General features: G+C 32.5%; 1 long non-coding RNA gene across 1 annotated transcript; it reads right to left on the reverse strand.

The window, feature by feature from the left end:
• Positions 1 to 12,406: 12,406 nt before the first annotated feature.
• On the reverse strand, positions 12,407 to 14,074 carry LOC138349058 (uncharacterized). Its single transcript, XR_011221586.1, has 2 exons — positions 13,202 to 14,074; positions 12,407 to 13,092 (listed from the first exon to the last, which is right to left on the reverse strand). It is a non-coding gene; the product is annotated as an uncharacterized lncRNA (long non-coding RNA).
• Between the last annotated feature and the right edge of the window lie 4,043 nt (positions 14,075 to 18,117).

Consider the following 18,117-nt stretch of genomic DNA (forward strand, 5'->3'; position numbering starts at 1 on the left):
AATCAAAGTTATGTCAAATGTATTAAAAAATCATTTAATCCTATAACCTTAAACATGTCACGCAGGTATAAAGTTGAAATTAAAGTATTGCTAAAAAAGGAAACGAGTCATTGTTTTTAAAATATATTAAAAAAGAAATTAGGCCATTCTTTTCGAAACCAAAGAATAATTTATTTGTATGTTCAGATCTAAACTTAGTATTAAGCGTTCAATATATGTTTATGTATACATTTGGTATGTGATAAACTTTGAAATCTATTGGAAAAAATAGGCTTTTTTCCTTTTTAGTATTGGTTTGATTTTTTATCAAACAAGATTTTGCGTACGATAAACTTGAAACTTTCAAATGAGAAATCTTAAAAAATCAGAATAATTAGCTCGAATTTAACAAAGAATTTGCCTAGATAAATCGTATGACTCCAATTGAGAAATTTGCGGATTAATGGAGAATATAGGAAGATAAATGGAAAGAAGAATATATTTCAAGAGGAGAGAGAGGGAGAAATTAAATATCTTAGAGAGGAATAAATTGAAATTTGCAAAATGTTTATGGGCTATATATTTGGGCCGAAAAGGTCAAAGTTGACCATTTGATGCCAACTTCTCAATTGGGCTATAACATGCCAACTGCCAAATTGGGCCCTTATTTATGGAAAAGTTACTTATATACACATTATTAGTTTATTTATTTTTTATTATTCTCTCTTTTTTTTAAATGTTACTAAAATTCCTTTTTTACTCCTTAAACCCAACTCCCTAGATAGTAGATATATAACCTTCCATCTCCTAACCCACATTTCTTTCTCCAATATTTCACTCTTGAAATCGCGTCATATTTTCTTTTCTATGATCTTATCATTCTAATTTTGAATTTAATTTTTTTTCTTTCCAGTCAAAGAATTTCCCATTCTTTCTAGGTATTGTTTCTTTTTCATTACTTTTGTTCATAGTTTTTTTAAAAAGAATCAAAATTTTAATATGTTTATGGAGGATCCTCCTTTATTTATCTTAGGTATTATTCAGATAATGCTATCCGATAAATCGTGTTTATGAACATGAAGACGTAGGTTGTTGAAAATAGATCGAAAAAATTGTCTGATTCTCTAGTTATGGCCAATAGTGAGTATCGAGAAAGTGAAGAAGGATGTGTTTTCTTCTTCAAAAGCAAACATTGGGGAAAACCCTAAAAAAAAGAGTAAAAAAAATATCATCCCCAATTTCTTGTTCGAATCTACTCGAGGTAATGAGTTTTGATCTGTTTTTGTGTTTTTTTTGTTGCTCAAACTTTGAATCGGTTGTTAATTTGAAATTTATGATACATTACTAATAGATTAATGTTATCATATTGTAATATATCATCATGTAATTTAATTTTTTATCCCAATTTTTTCATTATGTTCTCAATCAATCAGAACATGAATGATATGTTTAATAAACTTCACGATGTATCAGTACTAACATAACATATACTTGATACAAATCTATAAAGTTCATGGATATTTTTCTCAACCTTTTCTTTCAACTGATACAAAAATTTGTCAATTTTTCTTCTCAATATATCAAGTTAAAATATATTCAGCATTATCATGTTTATATCTATTTTATGTCTCATGTTTTCTATTCAATTCATTAAAAAATTTACCAATTTTTCTTCTCAATGTATCAAGTTATAAATACATTCAACATGTATCATGTTTATACTATTTTATGTCTTTAATTTTTGTTCATTTGTCAATTTTTCTTTTCAATGTATCAAGTTATAAATATATCCAGCATATATGTTTATACATAATTAATGGATTTGAGATTCCGGCTAGGTTACCATGACATTCAGTAAATGATGTTTACTTCGGTGAATCATGATGGATAATTTCATTGGATATTGGTTGTTGTTGTTCTGAAAAAGAGGTTATACGTATTTACGACGCAACATCTGGATCAAGGAGAAAAATTTATTCGAGTGACATTAAAAAATTATTTCTAATGTCGCCTACTTACCTCTAGAACAGTGGATTTTTTTTATCAATCGGAGCGAACCAACTGGTTATCTCTTGATACTTATAAGGACAAGGAATTGAAGGTTTATTGAAACCAAAACACCCTTTTCTTGTTGAATAAGCACAAGACACTATTCATCAAGGAAGCGACACACCGTAAATTTTATAAAATTTTATTTTGAAGTATATTTTAAATTCGTTTTTGATGTATCTTCTACATTTGTAGGGATTGTGGATGGTTTGTAGCGCGTTTTATGAATTTCATAGCGATGAAATTACAATCCAATATGATGCTTTCTGGTTTGATTATCTCTTCTCAAGATATGCAGCTTTGCTAAGAAAATATGGCAGTCAAAAGGCGCAGAAGGTATATTAGTGATAATGACGATCCATCAAAGCCTAAGCGTCATTTCATACCACCAAATCATGACGCGTTAGTTTATCCGGAATATTTTTTGTGTATAGATGGATAGACAGTATTTTTTAGTTAGTACTTCTTTTAATGTATATTAACTTAAGTGTTGGAGTGTTTCTCTAAAAACTTATTTTGTCTGACTTTTAATGTCAATATATTTTGTTCCTTAATCTTAGATTTTATATTTGTCTTCATTTACAAATTTCTATAATTAAACAAATGTTATCAAATTAAATGTACATGATTCATTAGTTAATGCACATGTTACATTAGCGTATACGTTACTCAACAATTTATTTATAATTATAAGTGCATAACAACATTTATTTAACAAAAGTAGTATTGATACAAAAGTATTTTTCAACACAAATAGTTGTGCTAAAAATAGTTGTTTAATGTATGTATCAAATAACTATCACACATGATACTTAATATACATTACATGATACATGATATATAGTCATTGTGATACAGTAACCTTAACAAATGTTATCAAATTAAATGTTCTTGATACGTTATTTAATGCACATGATACATTAGTATATACGTTACTCAACAATTTATTTATAATTATAAGTGCATAACATATTTTATTAAACAAAAGTAATATTGATACATAAGTATTTTTCAACACAAGTCATAACAACGTATTTATAATTATAAGTGAACTTAAAATTTATTTAACACAAACATAACCAAGTGTTTTTTAGACACCAATACTGATTAATAACAAATGTAAACAGTACTTAAAATGATAAATGTTTACGTGAAAAATTATTCAACAAAAATATTATTGTCTTAAAAAAATTACGGTTAGTTCACTTTTCTTTTGAAAAAAAAGTACAAATTCTTCTGTTGTGTCCTTCTTGTCCACAATAATTTATGTTCACACTGATCTTTTCATCTACATTCTTTTTTCTTCTTTTTCTTGGTAATGGATACATAGTTTCAGCTACCACATCGTCAGGAGCTGACCAATCTTCCTTATCTGGAATTGGTACCATTAGAATCTCATATGTCAATATGGATGCAAATCTTGACATCCTTTTTTGTTAAACCAACGATTGCATGTGCACAAGGTATCTCATCTAGTTGAAATCTTCCATAACGACATACTTTTCGCTCAAGACAAACAATGTATCTTTTTCTAACTTCCTAAACCAGAAAATAAATTTAGATGATGGAACAACATGCGCATATTAAAAAAGTAAAATATACAATTATTTCAAAGAAATCATGTTCAAACTGTAGATGAATCAATGATTTCGATACATTTAATATAAAATAATATATCATGATACATGCCTTCATCTTTGAACTTTTAGACGCGTTTATAATCAACACCTCCTCAAATCTTCTCCCGAATGTGTCTTTTGTATGAGAGCCTATTTCTCTATTTTTACAATGCAAGAACTCGAAAAATTCTACACGTATCGCAATATTTTATAATGTATCAGCTTTATGATTGCTGTTTCAGCAGTAGTATATTAAAGTATCAACAGAGTTAACTCAACGTATCAATAATATTTAAGAACTAATGAATCATTTATTATAACAGATTTTACTCAATGTATCAACGAACTAACAAACTCATACAAGATCATTGTTGCTATAAAATTCAGTAAAGTTACAACCATATTCACTTAATGTATTAATAAATACTCTATATACCAAAATTCATATTCAGCATCTACACAAAAATCTTAATCACATACTTTTTAATTCATAATGTATTAGACATTCAAACAAAAAAATTGTATCACCATTTAAAGATCTGAAAATTTCAAACACTCTTATACCTTTGTCTATCAGATCTCTTTACTTTGCAACTGAAGTTGTTCTTTATCTTATATTTCACCATCACATCTACAAGTGTTACTTTATCTTATATTTCGTCATCACATCTATAATTTTCAATGTTTTTTCTTGATACATCGATATCCAACTCGACTGCAATTGCTGCTTTGAGATTCAAAAACAAAATTAATTGTCAAATAACAATTCAATAGCTTTTGTAACTTTCATATTACACTTCGCTCACTCAAATTCCTGAATGACTCAGTAAAATTGATATTCATCATGTAGCAGGAAAAAAAAGAAATTTATTTGAATTTCTCGTTTTCTCAATGGATGTTCATAACCTTTTCATCAATGGAGATGATATAGTTTTGAAATTTGAAATTTGTAACGTGTTACTCAATTACCTATTAAGATATGAAGTATTTAGGATCAGTTAGTCGTAATTTAAGCTAATTGACACAACATAATTAATTATTATATTTTTTTCCCTTTTTAGCTCAACAGTTATTTATTTACTGTGTATCATTTACTATGTATCAGGTGGTAGCCATGTATCACACGCCAATCTTTTTAAGGAATTTTCTGTAAAATATAAATTAGTTGGGATAGATTGTAGTTCTTATCTTACACTATAAATTTTTTTTAATTTTTATTATTTAATACGACTTGTTAATAAATAAAAAAATTATCTAAATATACAATTTATTAGAAAAATTACATAAGCAAGCTATCATATAGCAGTTAATTATGGTTTAATTCCCTTAATAGATTCCGAGAGTAATTATCTATTTATTTAGATGACATTTCCAGGTTAAATTTTCTTTTAAAGAAACAGAAGACATTTGAAACTAGAATAATAAAAATGAAAAGGAAATGTTCTTTCTTTCATTTACTTTTGAGGTTTCTTATTATTATACATCAATATTAAATAGGTCAAATTCATCGATAGCTTTCTAAATTTAACATAAAATTTTATTTAAACTCTTTAATTAGCTAATGTTCATTTTAAACACGTTAAATAAAATTTTATTATGTTATTTTAATTCTTTTTTATTGACATGATATGATAAGTATAATGCACCCAAAATCAGCGCGTGAAGGAGCTCTTTTTCAGGTAAAAAATAATACTTAAAAAGTCAAAACTATCCTTCTTCCTCATTCTCTCCTCCACCACACACCATCCATTCACCACCGCTGTCACTATCACTATTAATTTTTTGATTTTTTTTCAGTTTCAAAAATTACCATAACCATCATCATCTTCTCATTCTTTTTTTCTTTAGCTCCAACAAGTACGAATTTTATTGCAATCTTTCAAGTTCAGTGCCACACAACATTGTACATCTATCACACCCATCAAGTTCATTCTAAACGAGAGGGACTACAACGTACACATAATACATAGCATTCATATCTGAGCTCCTTCTATAGTTTTATTTTTTTGGAGGCATTGTAATATTATATGCACAATTAAAAGCATGAAATTGATATACAAATTGAATCTGCAAGAAAAGAAAAATGAAAATCTGAATTTAATTAAAACCCCCTAAAACAAACCAAAAAAAAATAAAATTAGGGGTAAAGAGGAGGCGCCGGAAAAAAATTGGAAGAATGAGGAAGAAGGGGTGGGATAGTTTGCTGGAGTTTTAGAAATTGAATGCTTTTATTTATTATTTTTGGATTAAAATTAATTTTTCTTTATAATGTATTTTTAAAGTATTATTTTGTACTTAAATATTACGTGTCTTTCTTTAATTAGTCATGAAATTACATTATTCACGAGTGTGTTACATGCACAATGTAAATTTAGGGGATTGTTAAAAAAAGGTCAAAATTAACACAATGGATCCTACCTGAGATGATCATCGTCCAGTTGAGGTGCCTAAGTGAAATTTCGTGTCAACTTTACAGGACCACTGATGAATTTGACCTATTAATTATATAAGAGAAGTGTATCTCAAGATTCGGGAAATCTGAAATAGTATTTTAAAAAGAATTTAAAAAAAACATGAATATATTAGGGATAATGCACAAGTACCCCCTCAACCTATGTCCGAAATCCCAGAGACACACTTATACTATACTAAGGTCCTTGTTGAGAATATGAAAGTGTACAATGTAATTATAACTAACTTTAGAATTAGTTAGTTTGCTAATTAACAAGATTAGTTAGTTAGATTCTTTTATAATTAAATGTATATAAATAGAAGAGATCACATGTATTGTGCAGTGTGGATGAATAACAATTTTTCTTTCACCAAACACACATTGAGATTCTCTCTTCTACTCTCACGTTTCTTTTCTTCTTCTTCTTCCTCTTCAAGCAGAATCCTTTTAACATGGTATCAGAGCCATTAATGGCAGTTATAGTTTCTTAGATTCTTCTTCTTCTTCTCATCTGTAATCCCTCAAGTTTGTGAGTTCATCGTTAATGGAGACTAGAAGTGAATCATCAATTGATGCAACTAGATCGGAAAATGTTCAAATTCCGAGATCAACTTTTGATTCTTTTGATCCTTTGTTTTTGCAGAATTCAGATATTCCGGGAGTAAATCTAGCTCATTGTGTTCTTACTGGTATGGAGAATTATACTCTTTGGAGTAAATCGATGCGAATTGCCTTGTTGGGAAAGAACAAAATTGGCTTCGTAGATGGTACCTGCAGGAAGGATATGTATGCAGGACAGATGGCTCATCAATGGGAGAGGGCAAATGCAGTTGTACTCTCATGGATAATGAGTTCAGTTTCAAAGGATCTAGTTAATGGCATTGTGTATTCATCAAATGCACACAAAGTCTGGGTAGATCTTAAGGATCGATTTGATAAGGTAAATGCTACTAAAATCTATCATATTTCCAGAGGTATAGCAACATTGGTTCAAGGTACTTCTACAATTTCAGTGTATTTTTCGAGATTGAGTGAACTTTGGGAGGAATATGAGTCCTTAGTTCCTCCTCCTTCTTGTTCATGTGATAAATCTTGTGAGTATATTCAAAATCTGGAACAACAAAAGCTAATGCAATTTTTAGGAGGTTTAAATGAGAATTACAGTCAGTCAAGAAGCCAAATTTTAATGATGCCATCTATGCCATCAGTAAACCAAGCTTATTCATTGATTATCCATGAAGAAAGTCAAAGAGATCATCTTAATATGGCTGCAAGAGTTACTAATACACATTATGAAGATGGTGAATCTTCAGCTATTGCAGCAACTGCTGTAATGAGACATGATTCAAATAAGAAAGGGAAAGGAATTATGGCTTCTCGATATGAAATTGGTGACTCATCAGGATCAACCAATATGAATGAAGGCCAAAGAAACAACATTAATATGAGACCAAGGAGAAATGCTCATCTTCAGTGTGATTTCTGTCATTTGAAGGGCCATATAAGAGAGAAATGTTACAAATTGATTGGATATCCTCCAGATTTCAAATTCACCAGGAATAGAGAAAGAGATCAGAATGGTTCTAGAGGAGGAAATTTTAATGGTTCAGGATATAATCAAGGGCAGAATGGCTATAGATCTGAGGGTTATGGAACACATAAGGCAAACATGGTTTCTTCTGACTTTGAGCAGTCACAAACTGGGAGAGTTATGAATCATAAGGTTCAAGGATTCACAGCTGAACAATTTCAGAAATTGATAAACCTTATTGACAAGCAGGAAACTCTTGAGAATGTAGCAAATATGTCAGGTACAATTAACTGTTTTTTAGCTGGTATTAAGACTAACTTCTGGATTGTTGATACAGGGGCATCAAACCATATGGTTTCTAATCTGGATTTAATGTCATCTAGTCAAGCTCTTCCTCTTTCTGCACATAACCAAGTACTTCTTCCAAATGGAAACATAGCTCAAATATCTCATAAAGGCACATGTACTCTAGACAAAGATCAAACTCTTCAAGATGTCCTTCACATACCAATGTTTAAATACAACTTACTTTCAGTGTCCAAACTCACTAAAGACTTGCAATGTTTTGCAACATTCTATCCTGATTTTTTCCTCTTCCAGGATCTTTACACTGGCAAGGTGAAGGGGATTGGTAAGGTCAAGGATGGTCTATACATTCTATCCACAAAATCACCAACATCTGCCATTTCACATACTTGTTTCTCAACACAGTCTGCAAATGTCAAAAGCTCCATTTGGCATCAAAGACTTGGGCATGCACCCATTCCTATCCTCAATCAGATAAATGCTATTCAACCTACATTGGATATTTCTCAAATCTGTAATTGTCATATTTGTCCTTTAGCTAGGCAAACTAGAAAACCTTTTCCTACTCATATTGTTGTCTCTACTCATGTTTTTCAATTGGTGCATATGGATGTATGGGGTCCTTTTAAACAAGAGACTTATAATGGCAATAAATACTTTCTTACTCTTGTAGATGATTTCAGTCGAATGACTTGGGTGTTTTTGTTGAAATTCAAAAGTGATTGCTTACTTCATTTGAAAAACTTTATTCTCCTTGTTAAGAATCAATTTGATACAACCATTAAGACCATTCGATCTGATAATGGTTTAGAATTCTTGAACACTCAATGCACTGCTTTGTTCAACTCTCTTGGTATTGTTCACCAAAGAACCTGTGTATATACTCCACAACAAAATGGGGTAGCTGAACGAAAACATAGACATCTTCTTGAGGTTGCTAGAGCATTAAGATTTCAAGGTCACACCCCCCTTAAATTTTGGGGTGATTGTATACTTACAGCTACTTATATTATCAATCGACTTCCTTCTAGAGTATTACATGGTCTTTCACCCTATGAAAAACTACATAAAACAGCTCCTAGTTTAGCACATATGAGGACATTAGGTTGTCTTTGCTATGCTACAGACCCAAATCCATACAACAAATTCTCTCCTAGAGCAATCCCTGTTGTCTTTATGGGATACTCCTCCACACAAAAGGGATATAGATTATACAATCTTCAATCACATCAATTTTTTGTTAGCAGAGATGTTCATTTTAGAGAACACATTTTTCCTTTCCAGCAATCATCTATCATTTCACCTACTATTCAATCTACAAATCAGATCCCTCCTTATTTTTTTGATTCTGATTCTTCAAATTTTTTCCCTGAGAATCCTTCTACTAATCCTGCTTCTCCTTCTCCTGTTTCCATACCTTCAGTTACACATTCTCCTACAATATCTCCTACATCAACAACAACATCTCCCAAAAGATTGTCTAGAGCCACCAGACCTCCAATTTGGTTATCTGATTATGTACATCCTCTAACTCATTCTAGACCTTCTCCTTCTTATCATTCTATTAATAGTGTTATTCATTACTCACATCTTAGTCCTAAATATCAGGCCTTCTTATCCAAATTTTCTTCTGTTGTTGAACCTCAAACTTATTCTGAAGCAATACTAGATGATAAATGGATCACAGCTATGCAAACTGAAATTGATGCCTTAGTTGAAAACAAAACTTGGGAGGTGGTTGATTTACCAGCTGGAAAGCTTCCCATTGGATGTAAATGGGTATATAAGGTCAAGTATAATGCTGATGGTTCTATTGAAAGGTTCAAAGCTCGTTTAGTGGCAAAGGGTTATACTCAACAAGAGGGGATTGATTTTCATGACACTTTCTCCCCTGTTGCCAAGATGGTCACTGTTAGATGTACTCTTTCTCTAGCTGCTATGAATAATTGGCCTGTTTTTCAAATGGATGTGTTTAATGCATTCCTTCAGGGTGACCTTCATGAAGAGGTGTACATGGTACTGCCTCAAGGTTTTGGCAGTAAGGGGGAGACATCAAAGGTATGCAGGTTAAGAAAATCATTATATGGTCTTAAACAAGCTTCTAGGCAATGGAATATCAAGTTAACAAATGCATTGATCAAGTCTGGTCTTCAGCAGAGTAAACATGATTATTCCTTATTCACTAAGAAGGTTGATCAACAAATTGTCATTATACTCATATATGTAGATGATTTATTGATTACTGGTAACAACATGGTGCTCATCAAGGAGTCTCAAAGCATCTTACAGCAAAATTTCAAGATAAAAGATTTGGGAGAGTTGAAATATTTTTTGGGCATAGAGTTTCTGAGGTCAGACAAGGGAATACTCATGACACAAAGAAAGTACACTTTGGAATTAATTTCAGAATGGGGATTAGCAGGGGCCAAGCCTGCAATGACACCTTTGGAACAACATATGAAATACACTACGACAGAATATGATAAACACTTGAAACAAGAGAATGATGATCCACAACTGGTAGATAAGTGTGCTTATCAGAGATTAGTGGGAAAGTTACTATATCTGGCAATGACTAGGCCAGATATTTCTTATGCAGTTCAAACTTTAAGTCAGTATATGCATGATCCAAAACAATCCCATTTGGAAGGAGCACTCCATGTAGTAAGATACCTCAAAGGAAATCCTGGTTTGGGAATTTTGTTGAGTAGTGACAAGAGTGATACAATAAATGCTTTTTGTGATTCTGATTGGGCATCTTGTGCAGTAACAAGGAAGTCAGTAACTGGTTATTGTATAAAGTTGGGAAAATCTTTGGTATCTTGGAAGTCAAAGAAGCAAGAAACCGTGTCAAGAAGTACAGCAGAGGCTGAATATAGAAGCATGGCTTCTACAGTTTCAGAAATCATCTGGCTTGTAGGACTGTTGAAAGAGATGAATATGGAGGAAAAATTACCAGTAAACTTGTTTTGTGATAATAAGGCTGCTGTACAGATTGCTGGTAATCCTATCTTTCATGAAAGGACCAAACATATCGAGATAGATTGTCATTTTGTAAGAGAAAAAATACAAAAGGGGTTAATCAAGGCAATGCTTATATCTGGTACTGATCAAGAAGCTGATATTCTGACTAAATCTCTAGGAGGACAACAGCATCGCTACATATTAAACAAGTTGAGATTGATAGATGTTTTCAAACCTCAACTTGAGGGGGAGTGTTGAGAATATGAAAGTGTACAATGTAATTATAACTAACTTTAGAATTAGTTAGTTTGCTAATTAACAAGATTAGTTAGTTAGATTCTTTTATAATTAAATGTATATAAATAGAAGAGATCACATGTATTGTGCAGTGTGGATGAATAACAATTTTTCTTTCACCAAACACACATTGAGATTCTCTCTTCTACTCTCACGTTTCTTTTCTTCTTCTTCTTCCTCTTCAAGCAGAATCCTTTTAACAGTCCTATTACCCCCTGAACTTATTTTATAAGTAATTTTCTACCCCTTTTTAGCCAACGTGGCACTGGTTTGAAAAAAAAAGTCAACCATCGTCGGGCCCACAAGATAGTGCCACGTAGGCCGAAAAGGGTTAAAAAGTTATTAATAAAATAAGTTCAGGGGGTAATAGGACCTTAGTATAGTATAAGTGTGTCTCTGAGATTTTGGGCATAGATTAAGGGGGTACTTGGGCATTATCCCAATATATTATAATAAAATGGTTTGTGAACCTGTATGAGTTTGTATACGGAACATTCTACTTGATCATTTGTCAACTAAATACTTTAACTCAATGAAACTTTATATTTTAAGCTTTTTAGACTGATGACCAAGCTTTTTTCAGTTTTTTCTTTCTATTTCATCCCACCCCACTCCCTCTTCCTTTTTTTCTATTGATGATCAAGGTTCAAGTATAATTTATGTTTAAATTATTGGGTTTAAGTTACGAAGAATTTATGTTTTTAAATTTCTTTATGCTTGAGTAAGTCTTCCGCTAAATAGTCAGTCAGGTCAATGATTCACTTGAGGATCATAAATAATTCTCGAGTGCAGGCCACGTTCAAAATGTACGCTCAAAAAGTGATATCTAATTAATTCTAACAATACCAAACTAAGAGGAGCATATATAATGACCATTTTGAGTTATATAGATGCCCAATAAACAAAAAGCAAAGGTAAATATCATATTACTAAAATAAGTACATACCATTTTTAGTGTAACACATGGAAATTACTATATGTGATTGTCATGACTAAAATTTTCAACTGTGATTCCATTCTATATATCCCAAAGTCAATTGTGAATCGAGACATATATCAATCCAATTTTTACAATACGACAGAAGCTAAAATGTATATTATAGATAAAGATAAAGTCAAACAACAATATAAAAGCAAAACAATCTCTCAAGAACTGTCATGATATTGTCATGAACAAAACTAGAAAGTAGAGAGAATGAACAATGGAAATGCAAAAACATAAAGCTAGAATAGATTATGTCTATTACTCAATTCATAACAAACACATATGCTAAGAAAATAGTTGCACTGTCATACCAACAAATTCACAAACTAAATTGCAGTAGTAATAATTTCTGTTAAAGAGCTAAATCGACCACAATGTCGATAGTTCCAACGTTTTCTCAAGCTATCATGTCTGCTCAAATATCAATCCCTTTGGAGGCAACAACGTCTTGAGATCCTACATTTACTCCACCTATCATATCTACTTCCATATCAATCACTGTGGAGACAACAATATCCATAGTTCCTACATTTTCTCCAGCTATCATATCTACTTCCATATCAATCACTTCAGCAGATCCATTTTTGTCTTGTCCCATGCGGTAAAATAATCCCCACAGGAAGCCCTCTTCGTTCCATCCTGCAACAACATTAATATTCAACGAATGATCTAGTCTCTGATCATGAGAATCAGACTACAACACATTTATATTCAAAAGAAAATGATTGTGTATATATTACCTAAACGTTCATTGAAAATGAGAAAAAAAGATATAGACCTACTTTGAGAATCGATGCACAAGGCTGTGGATGGAAATACAAGCAGCTGAGTATTATCTATGAATGTTCTCATCACCAAATCATTTCTATACAAGAATTGCACTAGAGCGTTATATCTCGTAGACCTACACCTGAGAAACGAAAAATAAATTTCTTGTAAAAACATTCCTGGGCAACGGGACTCTTTCACTTTGCAACCCTTAACCCATTTATAGATAGATAAATAAGACAAATACTGACCTTTCTTTCTCGCTTGCAAAGAAATATAGTCCTATATCTTCTCTAACCGGAATATGATTGTTGAATAGACTTTGTTGGATATCCTCGTAGGCAATCAGTTCAAATTTAAGAGTATCAGGGAAAGCAGTTGAGATATCATAGACCTTACGTTTAACTTTGGAAGGAGGATGTGCCTCAATACAATTGTCGAATACCCCATGTATGAATTCGAAATGATTGAAGATGTCAAAACTTCCCCTGAAATGCAAAGAGGAAGAAATATAACATGTAACTAATCCTATTGATGGGGAAGAAACAATGAATTTGAATACTTACTTCCAGGAATGAACTAGAGAAGGATCAGAAGAGTGTGTCATAATCATTCTACTGCTAAGCTCTCGAGTTTTCAGACGTTTCTTTGGTGGCAGATTACTCTGACAAATCTTCTTTGACATTGATCCATCAGTGTTCTCATTTTCGAGTCCCTTGTCAATATTACATTTTTGACAACACCAATCCTTTGCTTCATCTACACTCACGCAATGCCTGAAAGTAAAGAGAAAAGCAGATGAAGTAAGTGAGTCAGCGTTCCCAACTGATTGTCACAATATCAGGAGAGAACTTACTGATGCACGTCAATATTTTTGCATTCATAACAAGTAATTATTGCTTCTTGAAAACATGTATCACTGCAAATCTCACAAATGCTTTTCTGCAAGTTGACAAAGAAAATCATAAGCTAAAGCATAATTATAAAAAAAAATCTACTTTTTATCTTCTTTAAGCTAAATAACAGAAGCATTTCCATCATGTTAAAAAGCATAAACCTCCATCTATTTGTCTAACTAAAATGCACTATAAAATAAAATCATCATCCTTGCAACAAAATAAAAAAGAAAAAAAACCCAACCATAGTAAACTACTTTCCACATAAAATTTGAACAAATTAGTAAATTGATTTTAGAGTAAAAATGTTCTAAAAACTAACTAAATTTTAGTTCTTACCCATCACAAGTAGCGAAACAACTGTTGGGTACAAAAGTAATCGTGCCGAAACTTACAATTGCAAATCATAGAGGGAATAAATGAAATGACTAAAAACTGTACTAAAAATCATAATACTATTATATGATTTGACCAATTGGCTTACATATGGAAAAAACTAATATGAAACATAAAAGTTGTAATGAGAAAATCTCTCCATAAGCAAATTACTTAAATATCTACGTTGTGGATGCTATTGCATTTTTTATACGAGAAGAGGGGTTTCAATTTATAGAGTTCCAATTTTTTTCTCTAAAGAAAGAATAAAACAATATGGAAGAGACCTATATTTTTCTTTCAGAAAAAGTAAAAACAATTATGCTTTGACTTTTGATCCAGAGCAAAAAACACTCAAATATGATAAGAAAATTAGAGCAAAACCCTAAGTAATCTTTCCTTTTGGATGGATTTTCTTAAAAATATCTGTTTCATCTTCTTATTGTGCATGATAATATTGTTCTTCACCCAATCTTCATCTCTGCTACTTTTCATGATTAAAGATCGATATGGATTAAAAATTGAAGTCTCGTGTATTAAAGTAAGTACATGTCAAAAATATTGGAGCCCTGTGTTAAAAGTTATGAGCATGATTAAAAGTGGATTCATGTGTTAAAAGTAATATGCATGAGTTGAAAAGTGGAGCCTAATGTCACGTCCTACCAATTCTGAGTAAGATTTTGCATTCCGATAGGGACGAAAAAGTCTAGAGTTTGGGAGAAGTTTGTAGAAGACTCTAGAAGCCCCTAGATCTTTCTAGAAGGCTTTGGAGATTTCTAGAAGGAAGACTAGATATTTTCTAGGAAAACTTTTGAAAATCCTAGAAAGTGTAGAATTCTCTAGAAAGGGGACCAAAGTGTAAATAACTGAGGGACTTGTAAGTAATTATAAATTACACTTTAGCCCCTAAAGAAGTAGTATAAATAGGAGGGCTCTCGCTTCTAAATCATCCAAAAAAGTTATAAGAAATCTTCCAAGTAGTAAAAAGTCTTGTTCCAAAATTCTCCAAGTCTTCCTTTTATTCTCTTAGCGATCTTAGTATAAAAGAGCTTACTTGAGCTTAAAAGATCGTGAAAGATAACGAAAGAGACGTAAATTTTGCTAGCACCACCAACGTCAAGTTGGAGGGTGGAGGGAAGAACCGCAAGGGAAAAAGCACCAAAAGAGTAGTGAGGAAATGTTGCTCGATCCCACACTAAGAGAGGCGCTAACATCTCAAACACCTTCAACCACTGAAGCAAGTGACGATGACCGTGACGAGGAGCCTATTAACGTCATACCTAGAGAGGAGTGGATAAAAAGGGTTGAAAAAGTGAGGCGGGCCATAGAGATACTAGGCTGGCGCTTGAATGTGGTCGATGGCAAGTTCAAGACTCTTTAGGACTTCACCATTAAGGAGACCGACAACATCCACAAGGAGTTAGAGGAACACCAGTATTTCGAGTTCGAGATGAAGGAGGCTATAACTTCCGTGGAGTGTCGGCTCATGGAGGCGTTGAGCACAATTGAGACCATGAAGGCCAGATAAAAGCACACAAGGAAAGCTTGGAAGTTGGAGGATCATCGTTGCTTGACTGAAATAGTGAGGCCAAGGTCGAGGCTCTCAAGCCACCTCTATTAAAAAGCGCCTGTGACGCGCAAGAGGTGGAGAATTTCATGTGGCACTTGTAGAATTACTTCAAGTGTAACCAAGTGAAGAGCGACAAGAATAACATCAACACCGTTGTGTTATATCTTTCGGAGATGGCCATGCTGTGGTGGAGACATAAAGAGTCAGAAATTGGGAAAGGTAGTTGCACCATCAACACTTGGGAGCAATTTCACAAGTAGTTCAAGAAGACATTTTCCCCTAACAACGTCATCTATAAGGCAAAGCGTAAGTTTAAGGAGTTAAAGCAAATGAGAAGCATACGCGCACATGTGCAGGAGTTCACCACCCTCATGCTTCAGATTTCCAACCTCATAGATGAAGATATGTTGTTCCACTTCATGGATGGTCTACAGAGTTGGGCCAGGATGGAGTTGGAATGCCGATAGGTCATGACTATTGATGAAGCCATCACGCAGGACGAAGCTTTGTCAGACTTCAGGCACGAGAAGCCCGACATAGCCAGAGGAGATGAAAGGTAGTCATGAACTGGTGGGAGAGATCATAGCAAAGGCGAGGAGCACCAACCACATCCTAAGAAGCATGATACCTATAAGTCCGACGACAAGAATTCTGGACGTCATGGAAACATGGACTGTTGGTCGCGCATACGAGAAGACAAGACTCAGTTGTCGATACGGCGACGATACGGCGTGTTGTCGCATCAATTAGTGGGAGAGAGTGTCACGTCCCGCCAATTTTGAGTAAGATTTTGCATCCGGATAGGGGCGAAAAAGTCTAGAGTTTTGGAGAAGTTTGTTGGAAGACTAGCCCCTAGATCTTTCTAGAAGGCTTTGGAGAGTTCTAGAAGGAACTAGATATTTTCTACTTTGGAAAATCCTAAAAAGTGTAGACTTCTCTAGAAAGGGGACCAAAGTGTAAATAACTTAGGAACTTGTAAGTAATTATAAATTACACTTCAGCCCCCAAGAAGTAGTATAAATAGGAGACTCTCATTTGTAAATCATCCAAGAAAATTTTAAGAAATCTTCCTAAGTAGTAAAAAACCTTCTTCCAAAATTCTCTAAGTCTTCTTTTCATTCTCTTAGAGATCTTAGTATAAAAGGACTTACTTGAGCTTACAAGATCGTGAAAGATTCGTGAGTAAGTTGTCAGTGCCGCATGGAGCTTTAGCAAATACTCTAAGTCCGTGACACTAAGCCTTAAAAAATAGTAAAGGTTGAAAGTTGAAGATCATGCATAAGTAAATATGAGTTGAAAAATATTTTTATATTAAGGATAGAGCAGCAAAATTGTTTAGAATATAGTTGAAATTTTTTTCACGTGTAATTAGACTCAAATCTTCATTATCTTTATTTGAAAGTTGATTTGATACCATCTTGAACATGTGTTAAAACTCGATTAACCTAGATTATTGATCCATTGGATCATAGGATCATTAAACCATGAGATCTGATATCACTTGCTAGGTTCAAAACTAATCAAGATTTCATGCATAATTTTCAATTACAAATCATTGAGGTGATAACTCAAATGACTAAAAATCATACTAAAGCATAATATTATAATATGATTTAACCATTTTGCCTACATATGAAAAAAACTAATATAAAACATAAAAGTTTTAGAGAAAAAATCTCTCCATAAGTTAAACTCTTAAATGTTTGTGTTGTGAATGTTATTGTGTTTTTTATATAAGAAGATGAGATCAATTCATAAAGTTTTAAACTGTTTCTCATGGAGAGAATAACCAAATATATAAGAGAATTATATTTTTCTTTCGAAAAAAGCAAAAGCAATTATGGAAATGCTTTGATATTCTTTTCAGAAAAAAATAAAATTCAAATATGATAAGAAAATCAAGACAAATTCCTAACAGTAACATATTCGAATGAGTCAAGCATAGAGTAAAATTAAATTAGAACAGGGGACAATTATAGTGTGATGGGTTATATGAGTCCAAACAAGTAAATGGACATGGTCTCCTGACAAAATAATCATAAAAAGCACCTAAAAACAACAACATATTGCTTACTGCACTGTGCAACAATATATTTATCTAATGGTGATAAAAATCAAAGTTGCTAATAGTTGTGTGATATATATAGCTCATACATTGTTTGACATCAAATTCAGAACTTTAGTACCACATAGTTAATGAGGGGAAATACAATATTTTGAATAAATTGTCAAGATTTACTCTTAATAATATAGAATATGTTATTCGAGAGCAAATTAAAACATGTTCAAAGAATATATATTGAGCACTCTTTATGTATGTTCAAGT

The sequence above is a fragment of the Solanum lycopersicum genome, chromosome 6, assembly GCF_036512215.1.
Source record: "Solanum lycopersicum chromosome 6, SLM_r2.1".
Taxonomy (NCBI): Eukaryota; Viridiplantae; Streptophyta; class Magnoliopsida; order Solanales; family Solanaceae; genus Solanum; species Solanum lycopersicum.